We start from the raw sequence: 17,053 nt of genomic DNA on the forward strand, positions 1-17,053 counted from the left end.
GCAAGCCAAAGAAAAATAGATCAGTTTTATATTGTCACTTATGATAGGCAGTGGTGAGATTCAGCCAGTTCGCACCAGTTTGGCGGAACTGGTAGCTAATTTTTTGTTGCCCAGGCCCAGAATGGACTTCCAGAAGCAGCATCCACACAGAGAACCGGTTGTTCACATATTTGAATCCCACCACTGATGATAGGCATGATTCAAAGAACTTGGAGACAATTACTTTTTTGTTCCCTTTCATCTACTTTCTTCCTTAACCAAATTAATATTACATGGACAAAACTATCTGATATTGACTGGGAGCAGGTGGTGGTGGGAGAATTGATGAGTAACTGAAAACTTTAAGATACTCTGAATTTTAAAATTGATATAAAGGTAATAATAAAAGAAATTGGAAATGCTTCACAATAGAATAATAGATAATAAATTTGCATGCAACTTTCTTTGATTGGGTTTATTAATCATGCATGCGTGTGTGTGTGTGTGTGTGTGTGTGTGTGTGTGTGTGTTAAGCACATCCAACTGTGTCAGTCAACTAATGAAATTGTTCTGTACATGGAAGTACCTAACAGCCCAGAAGTAAAGAAAACAAGAATTTTCACCAATGGGAAAATACATCTGCAGCATTTCTAATTGTAAATTGGCTTCAAGCAGGTTACTCTTGTGGTGTAGGTGAACTGAAGATAAATTGGCTCAGTTATCCAATGGGAATAAGGGTGTGAAATCGCAGGTTTATGGAAACAGTATAAATACCAGATATGGATTTAGCTTTTGTGCATTGAAGATTTCCATCTTGCCCCTATTTTCTGTCCTTTCCTTTCTTATCTCTTGTTTCTTCTCATTTTTTAAATTTCATATGTGATATCATTCCTTTAAATTAATTTGATCCTAATCTGGCAGTTTAAATGTGAACCCATGGTTTCCAACTTCAACTATATTAAACACTTTTTGGGGTTGCTTTCATATAACCAAGTTATCAATATGTGATTCACCACCCAGCATATGGCAAACGTGTATTTAATTTTTAACTTTGAAGTGGGGAGTCATTTATGTTCCTACTGTCATTTGATCATTTTGGTACCATGAAGACACAAAAACTGGGAGACCAACCATATGTATTCATATTTTTCAAAGAAAGAGGTCTGTTTCTGCTGTTCTTGTAGCTCTTATTTGCATTCGTATAGTAATTAATAACATAATGAGAATAAAGTCTAAGGCTATGCATATACAAAAAGAATAGTTTTACTTTTTATCAATAATTTGCATATTAAAATGTTGCCTTTTATTCTGATACTACAAAGCATGTCATATAATTTATTTATTATGATATTTTTGATGATAATGTATGCTTTGTACAAAATTTACCACAGTGTTGTCTTCTGCTAGAGAATTCAATAAAGAGATCTTACCTTGGGTATGTCCCTTTGTATATGAGGTTAGTGATGTATATCCATACCTCCTACATAGCAGAGAGAACCTTGTCTAAATTGACCCCTAGTAAAACTGCTTCTTCATTGAATACACATCAAAGCTACTTTACTATTTATTTTCAATTTTTTAAAAAAAAAAATCTGAATCTTCCCCAACTTTTCCATTAAAAGAAAAGCTAGGAAGGAGAAAGGAGAAGGAGAAGGAAGAGAAAAGGAACAAGGGCGAGAAAGGAGGAGGAGGAGGAGGAAGAGAAGGAGAACTTTATTATTAATAGATGAAGGTAGGGCATGGATTAAACTGTGCTGTAAAAAGCAGTTTAGCCTGCAGGAAGAATGATTCAAGAAAGCAGCAGCAGCAGAAATTGGGACAAAATCACTGCTAATGCTATATTATTTATTATTTTTTTTATTACTTTAATTTATACCCCGCCCTTCTCCCGAAGGACTCAGGGCGGCTTACAGGCAATAAAAACGGAACTATACAATAAATATCTAAAAACAATTAAAATATATATTAAATAAGCCTGTTATTTTTAGAAAAGTTATAAAATCCCTATTAAAATCCCTATACAATCCCCCCCCTAGGCCAATCCCGCTTGANGGGGGAAGTTCATTCCACAGGGTGGGGGCTCCCACAGAGAAGGCCCTCCCCCTGGGGGTCGCCAGCCGACACTGTTTGGCCGACGGCACCCTGAGGAGGCCCGCTCTGTGGGAGCGTACCGGTCTATGGGAGGTAATCTGCGGCAGAAGGCGGTCTCGGAGATACCCAGGTCCGATGCCATGGAGCGCTTTAAATGTGGATCAGGCATGTCAAACTCGCGACATCACGTGACGTCGTGCAACATATCGGGCTGCTTTTGCCATTGCCGGCAATGGGGTGGGCACGGCTTCCACATGACGTGTCCGGTCCATGGGCCGGAAGTTTCACACCCATGCTATATAGATAGATTTGGATAAAGGCACCAGCCTGGAAACTGGGAGACCATAAGTTCAGACCCGCCTTAATCATGAAAGTCAGTTGGGCCAGTTACTCTCTCTCTGCCCAACCCACCTCACAGGGTTCTTGTTGTGGAGAAAATAGGAATAGGAAGGTGTATTGTGTATGTTCATCGCCTTGAGTTATTTGTAAAACAACTCAAAAGAAACAAACAAACAAATAAATAAATAAATAATGACAAATAAATAAATAAATTACCACATTTAGAACAGCTTGTACCATAATAAAAATTCTTAACTATTCAATATGCAAACTATATAGTTTTCATTGCAGTAATTATCTATGTAAATAGCCTGTCTATTAAAATTATATTTTTATGAGCCAAATAATTTAAAAAGTTCTCATTGAATCAAACAAAAAGAATACCGATACAGACCATTTATAATAGAAATTCTCATACTGCTTAACTGTATTAGACCATTTCTAACACTGAAAATAACAATGCATTTTCCTCATAATTTTAAAATATAAGCTAAAATGTTTTTTTCTTTAGAAAGTATTTAATTATTAAATATCTGGAATATAAAACTTCTATAGAAAGCTTCCTTTTAAATTCTTTTCAACATAACAAATCGGCATGTCAATAAAGTTTTTTCTTTCCATGATGCCTATATTCATTTGCAAAGGTATGTTAAATTGTAGTTTGCTAACAGTAAGTCTGTAATTTAGGATCTCTGTTATGCATCTCATACATTTTGTCATTAATACTTTTCTTGCTATTTATCAACCGTCCACTTGTTGTCATGGAATATTGGTTCAGCTGTCAAAATTACTAGATGATCTGCGTCTAATAGAAGGGATATTTTTAATTAATTAGGATCTATTATAATTTCATTCCTGTGCCTGTTATGGCATTTTTGATGAAATATTGATAAAAGGAAATATTTTAACTAAAAATTCAGTTCCTGTATTGTGAAATGACATGACACAAAACTCTAAACCCGATGTTTTGAGAATGTTGAGGTCTCCTAAACATACATCCTTGATATACAACTCGCTTTGTAAATAGAGGAATAAAATTTCTGAAAAATTATTTATTTATTTATTTAATATGCTGTCCATCTCTCCAATTAGGGGACTCTAGGTGACTTAACAAAGAATAAAAAGATAAATATAAAAACATTTAAAAATTTTAAAGGTACATAATTTAATCTATCTAAATAGTTAATCTATATAGTTTAAAGTTTAAATGTATAGTTATATAGTTTTAAAAAAATTGTCTGTCTTTTAGCTTACCAAAGAATTTTTATCAAAGATTTGAAATGGTTGGGTATAAACCTATGGAATCAATTTTCTTAATATATTCAAATAAAAATGTAGTTAAAACTGCAGAAAAGTCAGAGATCATTTCTTTGTGCCCTTAAAATGTAGATGAAATGTTCATTGGTTCTTACAGTTTTGATGATTTCACAGCAGAGTCATTAATGATCGCATTAGCAGCATATATTCTAATAGATGTTTAACTAAATTCAAGCAAAAATGGCTTTTATATATATGATATATTATGTATCAAAACAAATGTGAACATTTAGAATATAGAATTACAGCAGGAGAATTAATTAAAGAACTGAAGTTAGAAACATATGAAAATTTTAAAATGTTTATAAATATTGCATACCGATTAGAGTACAAGACAATTTAGAAGTTAAATATTTATTGAATAGTGTTTTAGATTTTTTTCTTTCTTGTTTCTGTTAATTGAATTATCTTTGAATAATTAAACAGCAGAGATATTGGTATTCAGCTCAGAGATTTAAAAATCTTTTAAAATCCTTTCCCACTTTGTTAAATACCGTATAACTCAGTGTATTCTGCTTTTTATGATTAATCCTTCATCAATGATTTACTGAGCATCAACTATATAACTTTTCCCACTATTTTTCTACTTACTGATATTATATCTTTGCATTATTTTCTCTCTCTCTCTCTCTCACACACACACACACACACACACACACACAAACACATATGCATATCACATCTGCATATGCTCTTATTTATTAACTATTTGTATCAAAAACATTTGTTGAAGCCCAGCGAAATCCAAAGTGAAACTGCAGTACTGTGAATCATTTCAAAGTTGCACGCATGCATTTTTCTACCAAAGACTTGATGACATTTTAAAATTTAAAAAAATGTTCATTTTTCAAAAAAATTTATGTTGCTTTTCTTAACCAGTTCTTCCCAGAGAAAGAACGTGTAAGTCAAACAGTTGCAGACACATATATACAATAAAATAATTGATAACATAATTAATTTGCCAATAGCACTTGATGTTTAGATACCCATCCCAGGATAATGTGTTTAATATTAATGTTTTGTAATTGATATTGCAACATGGAGTCATTTTTATGGCTGACATCTGTAATATTTGTTTCCATGGATGCACCAAGCTTCCTTTAATAGGAAAAGGGTTTGATCAGTTGCATTATCTGGATTATACATCAGAGATATACAAAATGATCTGGATCCATGGTAGAAAGGGTGTAGAGAAAGATTTCTTTGCAATTATACAAATGAATGGTGTTTCCTTACTAATACTAATTAAAGTTCAGAAGTTCAATTATATTTACATTTTATAACATCAAAAAAGGAATACTGACAGAGAGATGAAAGCAATACACAGAAAGGTTTAGCTGCCAATGAAGATAAAAGAAGAATCAGGACTGATGAGCAGCAATCTTAGAGAAAAGTAACATAGAAGTTATTAAAATATGCAAGTTCCAATATACTAATATGAGGATTGCCAAAGAAGAAAGTAAAAAAGCGCCGAGATCAGGGCATATATAATAAGCTAGAAAGCAAATGCATTGTGATTTAACTGGAATCAGGATGCAATTTCAATATCAAAGGGTAATTTCTTTAAGAGAATAAAATAGGGAGCAGAGAAGATGGTGCAGCCTTGTTAGGTATAGGGAGTTTATTAGTTCTTCTAAGAGAAGCTTGGGGAGGAACCGATAGTGCTATTGACTCATTATACTTGGAGGCTCTTGAATAGATTCTTCCAGGCACTGTTGGCTCATATTTAAGTTGGAATACTAGTGGACAATCATTTAAATATGAGCGAACAGAGTGTGGCAGCAGTTTACAAAGCCTTAATAAGACCACACTTGGATAAATGCATCCAGTTCTGGTCACCACAATATAAAGATGTTGAGACTGGAAAGAGTGCAGAGAAGAGCAACAAAAATGATTAGGGGGCTGGAGGCTAAAACATATGAAGAACAATTACAAGAATTGGGTATGTTTAGACTAATGAAAAGAAGGATTGGGTGATATGATAGCACTATTCCAATATTTAAGGGGCACCTATAAAGACAAGGGAGTCAAACTATTTTCCAAAGCCACCAATAGGCAAGAAAAGAAACAATGGTTGGAAACTAACCAAGGAGAGAAGCAACATAGAACTAGGAGAAATTTCCTAATGATGAGAGCAATCATCCAATGGAACTGCTTGCCTTCATAGGTTGTGGTGCTCCATCACTAGAGGCTTTCAAAAGAGACTGGACAACCATTTGTCTGAAATAGTATAGGGTCTCCTGCTAAACCAGGGGGTTGGACTAGAAAACCTCCAAGATCCCTTCCAACTCTATTATTCTATGTTCTATGTTTATAAAAGAATCCAGCAGAATGACAATTTTTTCTTCTTCTGACAATATCAGGAAAAGAAGTCTTTTCAAAATTTATGAGGTTATATCTGGTAGGATTACTAGGCATTATAAGAGATGTAGCCCTGAGTTCAAAATACAGTTAATTAATGATAGATCCGAAAGATTGGAAAAAGCTGAAAATGTATAAAAACCACAAACATATACAAATTATTGCAATAATGGCATACATTTATAATATGTAACAATGTGTAGATGCTTGAAAGACAGGAGGTAATAATGAGAATAAGTGAACTTTAGTATACATCCAATATATAAGCTAGCATCATGCTTTATACCGATATAATTTCAGTGTACTATAAATAAGCAAATGCATACCCACACAGGCACATACAAACATAGACATACTTACTGAGTTGTCTTGTGGGTGACAGATTAAAATTATCTAGCGTGATTGCTCCAGACATATAAGCTGAGTTCCCAAATGGCAATTACTTGATTTTTAATAGAAAACTCTTCAGACTGTAAATGCATTATGAGCAACAGCATTTCCACAGAAGATTCTTTTCTACCTTGGATTAAAACTCAGCCCGCTAATGTACTTGTAATAGCAGTTAAATCACTGTCTCCTCACAGTTAACACTCAACAGGCAGAAAATGTTAACTACATTGCAAGTTGTTTACTGTTTGTCATTTACTTATCCTCAAATGTGGCCTGCACCACACCTTGGAAAGTCCCCTTCTGCCCTTGAGCTTTCACAAAATAGTTTTAGGTAAAGCCCATATGAATTCATGTTTGAGTAAAATTAGCTTTAGGCCTACTTTTTTGTGACAGACATTTGTAAACTATATCAAACCTATTTATCTAATCAACAGAATCAACTAATAAAGATTTTGCTGAACTATACCATTTCAGGTTACTAGTAGGCTCGGTTAATCATACCTCTTCCCAGTGAAGAGCTTCTAAATAGGGGTAGTGGCTAGTGATTTAAGATATCAATATCCGAGATAAATTATTTCTCAAATCTACCTCGTAAAACTGTGGAATATGGTTGGATGTTAAATCTAGTGCTACAAAACTATTGGCATCCTTCTACAAGACTGATGAAACTGTTAGCTGGTTGCCCTGTCCCTTTTATTTGGTTGATTGTACAAAGAGCAATAGGCAAGTGCCACCCATCCTCACCCTGGGAGCTCCAAAAAATTTAAATCCTGTCATTTATCACTTGCCATGAGTATGTTCATGATATGCAGACATTGGGTAGCTGTAAAGCAAATGAATCACTCTGAAAGATTGCAATACCAATCACTTTCTTCTAACACCATGTAATTCTGATACAGTATGTTTTATTTTTAAAGACCAACTTCTGGGTGGAGAGAGCTTAACAAATGGGTAAATACAGCATTGTTTTAACAAGTTATATCAGAATTCAAAAGAGGAAATCTTCCAAACATAAAAGGCTTGGTTTAAAAAGAAATAAAAAGAGATGTTTAACTGTCTTATTCTCTCATGACATGCAAATATGGGGTCATCTGATAAGTATTGAAATATTCAAGATGCAGAAAACAACATTATAAACAATTTACTTAGTAGCTAAATGTGGAGAGATTCAATTCATGTCATACTTAAACTATGGAACTTTACACATTCTGTGGTATCATGACTGATATCTATGTTTCTTATCAAAGGCAGCTAATCATGATGTTATGTAAAGGCTACAAGATTTGAGGCAGTACACCACTAAATACCAATCTTTGGAAAACACGATCAAGATAATGTTATCATGATGACTTTTCAAAGGCATATGGATAGCTAATAAAGACAAAGACTGAAAAGAATCCACAATTGATTCTGCTAGGAGAATGAAAACTACCGTGTTTCCCCCAAAATAAGACCGGGTCTTATTTTAATTTTTGCTCCAAAAGATGCATTAAGGCGTCTGATTAGGTCTTATTTTCAGGAAAATATGATACTAAATGTGTCTGTATGGCTCATTATCTTAACTGGGGCTTATTTTGGGGGTGGGGCTTATATTACATGATTCCTGAAAAATCATGCTAGGGCTTATTTTCCGGTTGGGTCTTATTTTCGGGTAAACACGGTAGTTACTTTGTCCTCACTCAGAAAAATTCACTGTGGGAGTAGATTAGGATTGCAATTACCTCTTAAACATGATGAAATAGTCAATAAAATCCATTCTAGCTTTATAAAAAGCCCTACATTCTTGTGGGCTGCAGAATCAAATGGCCACCTTACACAAAATAGGAAAATTTTTGCTGTTCAATATACCTCGATCTGAAGTAAATATGCAACCTTTTTCAAAATTAAAAGAGCTTAAAGGTAGACTCTCAGTCATTTCAAAAAGAGTAACCCTTAGCATCAACCAGATCCAATATGGTACATTGTATGTGGGTGTGGGAAGTCAGCCCCCCAGAGAAAGAAATATTAAAAGGGCAGAAAAATATATTTCCTCAAAGGATCTTAAAGAGGCAGAAGACCATGCCCAGTTTTTTTCTTAATAGCCCCAAGCCTCCCTCCCCCAAGCAGAAACCAGCTCTGTAGAAATGCAGATGTAAACCATCCAGGAAGGTTGGAGGGCCCCAGCTAGAAGATTAAGAAGAAAAAGACACCTAAAATCTACATACCCCACCCAAACTCTAAGACAGGACATAATAGGATTAACCCATAGATACCAAAGGGCACACTCAGACTCAGGTCAAAGTTCATGTCACAGGAACAACTCCAAACAAAAGGCTCCAGAGGGTATAAAACCTACTCCCTACATGTGCTTGTTCTCTTTTCTTCCAGAGCCATCTTTCTGTTTGGCTTTCCTCTTCAATAAACTGCAACCTTCTTCCTAAAGCAGTCGCCATGTTGTTTATTCCTGGCTTGGACTGAACCATGATGAAGACTTTTCCTTCAACATGGGATTTTAATTAAAAACCAGTAGCAGGATTTGCCATATTGGAATGTGGTCCAAAAAAAGGAATTATCCTGACTAATTTAATTATATTACTGTGGCATGAGAACAAGATGCAGCCTTAAACCACATTTTTGTGACCCTGAACCTATCTCCACAATTTTACTGCTAAAAATCACAACACATTAATTATTGTTTAAGTGCTTTTGGGGTGTTGGGATCCAAAATATCTTTGAAGAAGGTAAAATTAGCCTCTAATAGTTTATTTTAAGTGAAATTGTCAAATCTTGTCTTACATTCACTCTTTTCCTTTGCTTGCCTTCTTCAAAGATGTCACTGCATCATTGTGTCTTCTATGGCCCTCGGAGCTCTTCAAATACATAAAGACTAACTACTAGATGGAAAAAATACCCATGGACTAATGAAACATAGCTCTTTTCATATCCCCATATCACATTAATGCCATTTTTTAAATTCACAAATTAAACAAGAAGCACCAGATATACCACAATTATAGCAGCTAATAATTTTGGGTGGAAAAATTCTTAAGCATTCACCACTACAAAGTTCTAGATTTCTGTTTTATTACTATTTAAAACTTTATTAATAAAGAAATTTGTACCACAAAAAGCTACAAACTTGGAATCTAAGATGATAAATGAAAAATATTTTTCTCTGTTTTCTTGCTTCTTTTAACTTTTAAATACTGTTTTTATGCTTTTGATATTTTATTGTACACTGCCCAGAATCCTTCTATGAGGAAGATGAGTTGTTCTTAAATATGACAAATAAATAAAAATAAATATTTTTATTCCCCCCCCTTCAATTGTGTCCAATTGTTAGAGGTTGCTTGGACAAGTCCTTGCAATTTTCTTGGCAAGGTTTTTCAGGTAGCTTATCACTGTCTCCTTCCTAGGGCTGAGAGAAAATGACTGGGCCAGGGACACCAAGCTAGCCTTGGCCCTTAGGCAGGATTTGAACTCACAGTCTCTCAGTTTCTAGACTGGTGCCAAACTGGCACTCATATTAGAGTATACAATATGCCACTTGTTACAAATGTAAGGTTGTTGATTTTATACCAGAGATAATATACTGTTTTTAGAGTTTTAGGGGATTATTAGTATTTTTCTTTTTAAAAATAACCCCTAAATCTTTGTCATATCCATATTTTCAGTTGCTGTTCAACTGAAAGGTCAGTTTCACTGTTAAAGCTTCCTACTGCATGTCCTTGAAATGCCTTTGATTGAACAATTTAGAAATAGAATATGAAAAAAATGGTTTTTAATTTTATTTTTCTCCATTGAAAAATTGCTGGAACTTTTTCATTTACATAATGTATTTGTATAGCATTTACTTAACATTTCAGTGACCAATAACAATGTGAGCTAGATAAAAAAATATGCAGTAATTTTGCAATTAACATCTTTGGCTTCAATAAAATGCTCAGTAGGAAAAAAGGTAGGCAGCTAAATGATGCCAATAAAGAGAGATAGATATCATTTTCTTTTTACATAGTGTAATTGCTACATAAGCCATGATCATTCCACAGGTTTTGCAGAATAACCGGAAAGGAGATATATCTTCTCAGCTATAATTCCATGCGACACTAGTTACTGTACTTGCAGTTTTAGAGAACAACAAAATATGAGATTGAGGGGTTTTTTAAAAAATTTATTCATTTCAAACTTTATTAAGAAGAAACATAACACAAAGCTGCAATTTTGGAATCTAAGAAGATATATGAAAAATGTTTTATGAACTGAATATCTGCAGACTAGATATATTAAAGTATAATGTACAGTATAGTGAAATTATTTGAAAAGTTATGGCAAAAGAACTTAATGAAAACAGAAATGTCCACCCACCTGTCTAATCACTAAAGTTACCCATTGGGAGTTTTCTGACACACCGAAGAATTCTGGGAGGTATGTAATAAACAACTTTAACATTTTGTTTCACCAGCATTTCTTCTAAAGAAATAACTATAATCACTTGAACACACCCACTTGTCCTGGTTGTTATTTTATTGTAATAAATGCCTAAGATAAATAGTCAGTGATGAAGCCAAGATATAAACTTTAAAATCTTACCTGAGCTCCTGCGTGATTGAATCCACGTGTGCTGTAAAAGAAGGGGAAACTGAATCAACATATGTTTTTTTTTAATCTGCTTGCTTCTGATAAGTAAAGTAATGCTTTGAAAACAGGGTTACTTTAATTTTCTCCCAGCCACAGGATTATTATTCTGAGTAGTAACTATTAAGTAGCAAATTCTATGATGACTTCAAAACAAAAGATGCAGATGGTTTTGTACCACATTGAAAGATAAAAAAAATACTGTACAGTGGATAAAATTTACCTTGTATACTTTCTTTTAAAATAAATACAATTGCTACTAATAGCAGTAGTAGTGCTGATTGTACAGTGAAAAAGCCTATTTTGTGGTGATAATTTGAGAATGAAGAACTCTGGTTTTATTTATTTATTTACCTGCCTGAAAAAGATTAGATGGTTTATTGGAAAAGCCAATAGATCATTTACTCATCTTTCGCACTACTTTTGGGAAAACACAGTCACTCTTGTAAGCCTCTTTGGTCAAGAGAAAAGAATTTTAAGGCTTAAATATGCTGAACTGTTTTGGTAAATTAGAGTGATAGTCTCCTTAATGTTTAAAGAAATTATGGCAATGTGTTAACTTTGATTAGAAACTACTGAAGAATCTCAGTTAGCCTGTAGCTCCCTGCAGACTTTGTCAAATGGAAGCTCACAACAATGTTCAGATGTGCAGCAATAACTTCACTGCAATTAATCATCTCATTTGGGAGTTGTTTTTCATCCTGCTGATCTAAATGGAACTGCTGTCATTGATTTCAACTGAGGGTAAAGGAAGCTTTTTAAAGAATCGTATAGATCTAGACTGATATCATTATAACTAGTTATATTGCAAGGGGTAAGGTATCTGGGTTGATAACCTCTGGGTGACCACAAGATGGCAGCAAATGGTCAAATCTATCTGTATCTCTTTGCTACCATCCACTGTTCGAATTTATGTGGATTATGATAGCTCCAGACATTATGCTCAGTAAAATGAACACCAAAATGTGCATAGATGTAGAAATTAGTTTTATAGCAATTTGTTTAGAATTTACAAAATTCTAAGCAACTTACTTAAAAAAAGACAGACATAAAATAGCAAATTATTGGATTGTATCACTTAGTTCCTTCATCTGTAAATACAATTTTATGTGATAATGATAAATTCATGGTTTGCACATTAATTTCTACATTCATAGACATTTCACATTGAAATGTTATAATCAGCAGTTCTTAAATGGTGGGTCATGAAATCTTGGGAGTTCACAAATAAATAGACAGGCCCTGACCACTGTCCACAAGAGTGTAAGTTAGCAGGGCTTGGAAACAGCAGTCATTAGACCCAGAATTAGCAACAACAGCATGGTCTGAGAATAGGAGTAGGAATCTCAATGGGGAAGAAAACAGGACAAAAAGATTCCAGAAACTGGTCTTGAAGAAAAATTTTGGAACTACCAAATGCCTTGCAGGAATTCTGCTTCAATCCAGCAAATTCAATACCAGGAACAAGTTACAAGGGATGATACAAGTCCATGGGAAGATATACAATGATGTTGACTTGCCAAGGCAGAACAAAATATATTTCAGCAGAATCATATAGTCAAGAACCCTGATCTAATCACAGGAAGGTCAGGAAGGAATTTGTGTTTTATTAGTATAAGAACTAGATAGGTTCAAGAAATTTCTGCACTGATGTGTTCCAAACTCCATATGGCCTTCCAAGAATCAGTCTTCTCTCATTTATTTTTTCAGCATTCCACACCTATGGGTACGTATTCTTTTGTATATGCTGATGCGTAACGGGACTGACTTCTGGGGAATACAGCATCCAAATGCTCCATTCAGTGCTCCTGGAGCCTGTGAAAACTCATTCATAAGTCACCAATAAAACTGAGCTCTCACCAGATTCTGATTTTGCACATGCACAGGGCTATGGCACTTCAATTAGGAACACTTTTGAAGCTGTCACTCTCAGTACTTTCAAGAAAAAGCTCATTGCAACAGTGGAAAATATATGTAGCTCTGATTTGAATTGTTTGGTTCTTGATTTATCTGAACTTGCTTTTCGTTTTGAAGACATTTTGTTACTGGCTAGGTAACATCATCAGAGCATAGGAGAGTGAAATTTGCTGGCTATTTATATATGGCAGCTTGTCCTATCAGTCTTGATTGGGGTATTATTTCTTCCTTGATTACTCTTTTGATTGCAAACAGGTAGAAGACTGGCAGGTAGAAACCTGGCAGAATATATGTATGAACATGACAGTCAGAAGACAATGAAAATTCCTTAATCTGAAAACACACTGACAAGTTCCAGGACAATTTCAACTGGAAAAATGTAGACTTAATTAAGGCATATCCAAAAATATAATACAATTCCTAACAACTTGGCACTCTGACTAATCAGCTAGTAACAAAAACACTGAGATATAAGCTCTATCTAGAAACCATTCAAAAATGGTAGCAATTAAAGGTCACAGAAACAACCAAAAAACCTTAAGTACATTGATCCTCATCACACCATCATTTGTTAACCCACATCCAGATAAGCAGAAACAATCAAGAAAGAAACAATGCCCCACTCAAAGAGCAGTCAATGAAACAATAAAGCAGTCAAGGCTGGTAGGACAAGCTACTATATTTAAACAGTCAGAAAACGTCACGCCCCTATACTATGTACTGATGAAGTTACCTAGCTTGGTTATTAAATATCTGCAAGAAGAAAAACAAGTTCAAAGAAGAGCTCACTAGTCAGAGGAACATGAAAACTATTATTTTAGAAGGCCCCAGCTCCACAATGTTTGATAATTGCTTATTTCTGATATAATGAGATAAGCAACTCTGCATCTTTTAAAACAAATACTTTATAGGGGTCAAAGCACTGGAAAAAAGGTCCCCAAACTTGTGGAAATAAATATGAAGCACATATTTTTGAATTGTTAAAGCAGCTGCAATGGTTACAAGTCTCAGGTGACTATTACAGAAACTGCTTTTGGCCATCTTGACAGATAAAAAGTGAGGTAGTCATATGTACATATACATGTGGAGACTGCTGGAAGCAGCTTCAGAGCAGCACTAAAACTTTGCAATGATGTAGTTGCTTTAATGATTCAGGAAGGGATGTTTCATACTCATTTCCATGCATTGCAGATGATGCTTTTCACACAATCTTTTCACAGTCTTAATATTTGAAAATGCTTGCTTACAATGAGAAGGAAGGAAATTGCCATATGGTTGACCTTTAATAAAATAATTTATTTAAAATATGTATGTTAACACTGAGCTTATTTTGAATTCATTGCATTAAGAAAAGGCATTCAAATCAGAGATGGGCAAGCAGGCTTCTATTCATAAACTAAAATGAGTTTTCTGACCATTCAGACAAAATATTTGGAAGGTCTTGGATGCTTGAGTATGGAAGGCCACTTGTCTACTTAGGCCTCTTTCTTTGGATAGAATTGATAATATTCTACTGGAGATAATTTGGTCTGTAATCCTTTCCCATCACAGGATTAGCTGATACATTTTTTCTACTAGTGTCCTTCTCCATTTTCTAAACTTTACAGTAAGGGAGTTTTTCCTACAATGGGAAAAATCAAGGCAGAGAATGCTTGGGCAGGACTATTTATTCATCTATGAGATTTTTATCCCACCTTTATTACTTTATAAGTTAGTCAAGTTGGTGAACATACATAATACTTCTTCCTCATCCTATTTTCCTCACAACAACAACCTTGTGAAGTAGATTGGGCTGAGAAAGTGTGAAAGCTTTCATACCTAAGGCATTGTGGGAAGAAAGTGACTTCCCTATCCCCTATGACATATTCTATATCACCCTTGCCATGCACATCATCCACTAACCTTGGCCATGCTTATCCTCGGTAAATCCCAGGTCATAAAACAAAGAACTATTTAAGTTTTTCCGCTCATAGTGATTCTGGGGCTGAACTGGCCGAGTGCATCTCCCATTAAGACATTAGCAACTCAATCAAAACCCATAAAAAATCTCTTAGGACATGGAAGTCCTTTACACAGAGAAAAAGGTTGCAATTGGCCAAAGGTTGCAACCCCATTGAGCTAAACATTCCCTTTAAGAATAAGCAAAAGATCCCTTCCTCTGTGTGACAACCACTTCTAACTACAATGTTAATTAAGCAGGAAGCCAAGTGATATGGAGGAAATTGGGGGGGAAAGCCTGCAAGCTCAGCAGGATGCCTAACTGAGCACCCCCTTTTGGCTATTCAGCTAATTACAGTTTACAATAATTTCTAGTGGGCAGGCTCTGTTCTTGGGAAGAACATAGGGAAGGTATAAAGGTAAATACTTGAGAACTGTAACTTTGTTTCAACCTTCAGTTGTTGTACTGCAGGTTATGTTGCCAGAATAAACTCACCCATTGAAATAAACTGACCCATCCTGTGTATTCTTAAGATGACCTGGCCTGAATTTGAACCCAGAACAGCAAAACTCAGAGTCTCCTGTCCCAAAGGCGCTTTTAAAAAAGGCAACAGGACTTTCTTGATTATTCTTGAAGACAGTTCATTTCTCATCCAACAAGAACTGAAGAAGCTTCTTGGAGGAGAAGTGAAGCATCTTCAAGAAAAGTCAAGAATGTCCAGTTGCCTTTTAAAAAACACCTTTGGGACAACCATGACCTGGATGACTGAGAACCTCCATAGACATTCAGAATCTCCTGGTTTCTGCATCAGCACCCTACCTACTAAATCAAACTACATGTTTCAATTCAGTCTATGATGGTCTCTCATGCAGCTGTAACAGCAGTGGGTAATGGGATGATATCTCATAGGAAGAAGGTGTCTTCCAACTGTATGTTACAAGCTTTTAGGTCATTTCAACAACTAATGCTTGAATCAGATTACTTGCCCTAAATTGTTCATTATATGCATTATCTCCTTGCACCAGCATATTCAAACATGATATAAATAAGCAGATGCTTCAAAGGTCCTTCATGGAGTCATATGTCAAAGTACCCTTAAAGTGCCCTTAAAGTAATGGATTGTAGCAAATTAGATTTATTAGCATTACATTTAGTCATTGAAGTTCTGCCACAAACTTTGCAACTAAAATCTGCTTCAAATGAAAATAAAATATTACCATTTATTTACTTTTATATATGCCCTTATCCCATTTTCAATGAAGGGTCACAAAGAACATTAACAATTATAATAAAAAGTTATTTTCCTTAAGGGGTTGTATTACTAGTCAATCATGTTTTCCAGATGTTTAGATCATTAAGGGGCCTTTTAATCTCAATATTGCATTGCCATCTGTTCCACTCCTTACCCAATGAGAATCAGAAAATGGGTTTAGCAAATATTCGAATATACTTTTAAAAATATGTATATATGTGTATGTGTATTTGTGTGTGTGTATGTAAGTATGTATATATATTTCAGGTAGACAAACATTCATTTGGAAAGGATATTTTTTTTTTAAAAAAAGGTTATAGCAGAGTTTGTTCAACAGGGAATAAAAATTCACTAAAATGCATGTCCCTCGTTTACCCAAGTTAGCATATAATTTGAAAAGGATCAGTTGCACTGAGGAGTTTATATTCTCTTCCAAAATCATTGCTTGCACGGCAAAAGCCATTTAGTGTCAAAATATCAGAGAGCTTCTGTTGGGATTTTTTAAATTGTCTATGTGAAATTTATCATGCATTAGAAAGATTGTCTTTCCTCTTTCATTCCCCAATGCATGTAATAACATTTCACCTCATAATGCTTGCAGTTTCTGTCCTGGCTTGATTAAAATGAGCCCTAAGGAAGGTGTCGACTCAGTGACTGCACATTTGGGAGCCTGTGCAGAGATCATTATGCTTCATGGTGTGGTGGGCACAGGGTCAGAGAAAGGGGCCTTTTAAGCTAACTCACCCTCGATTCCTCTTGAACGGGTACGTAGCTTTTTATCTTCTCCATCAGCATCCATCTGCAAGAAAACAGGAAGCATTCAATTAAATCTATTTACCACTGAAGACAGTTTT

This window comes from Protobothrops mucrosquamatus, unplaced genomic scaffold (assembly GCF_001527695.2).
Source record: "Protobothrops mucrosquamatus isolate PMUCROS unplaced genomic scaffold, P.Mucros_1.0 scaffold1651, whole genome shotgun sequence".
NCBI lineage: Eukaryota > Metazoa > Chordata > Lepidosauria > Squamata > Viperidae > Protobothrops > Protobothrops mucrosquamatus.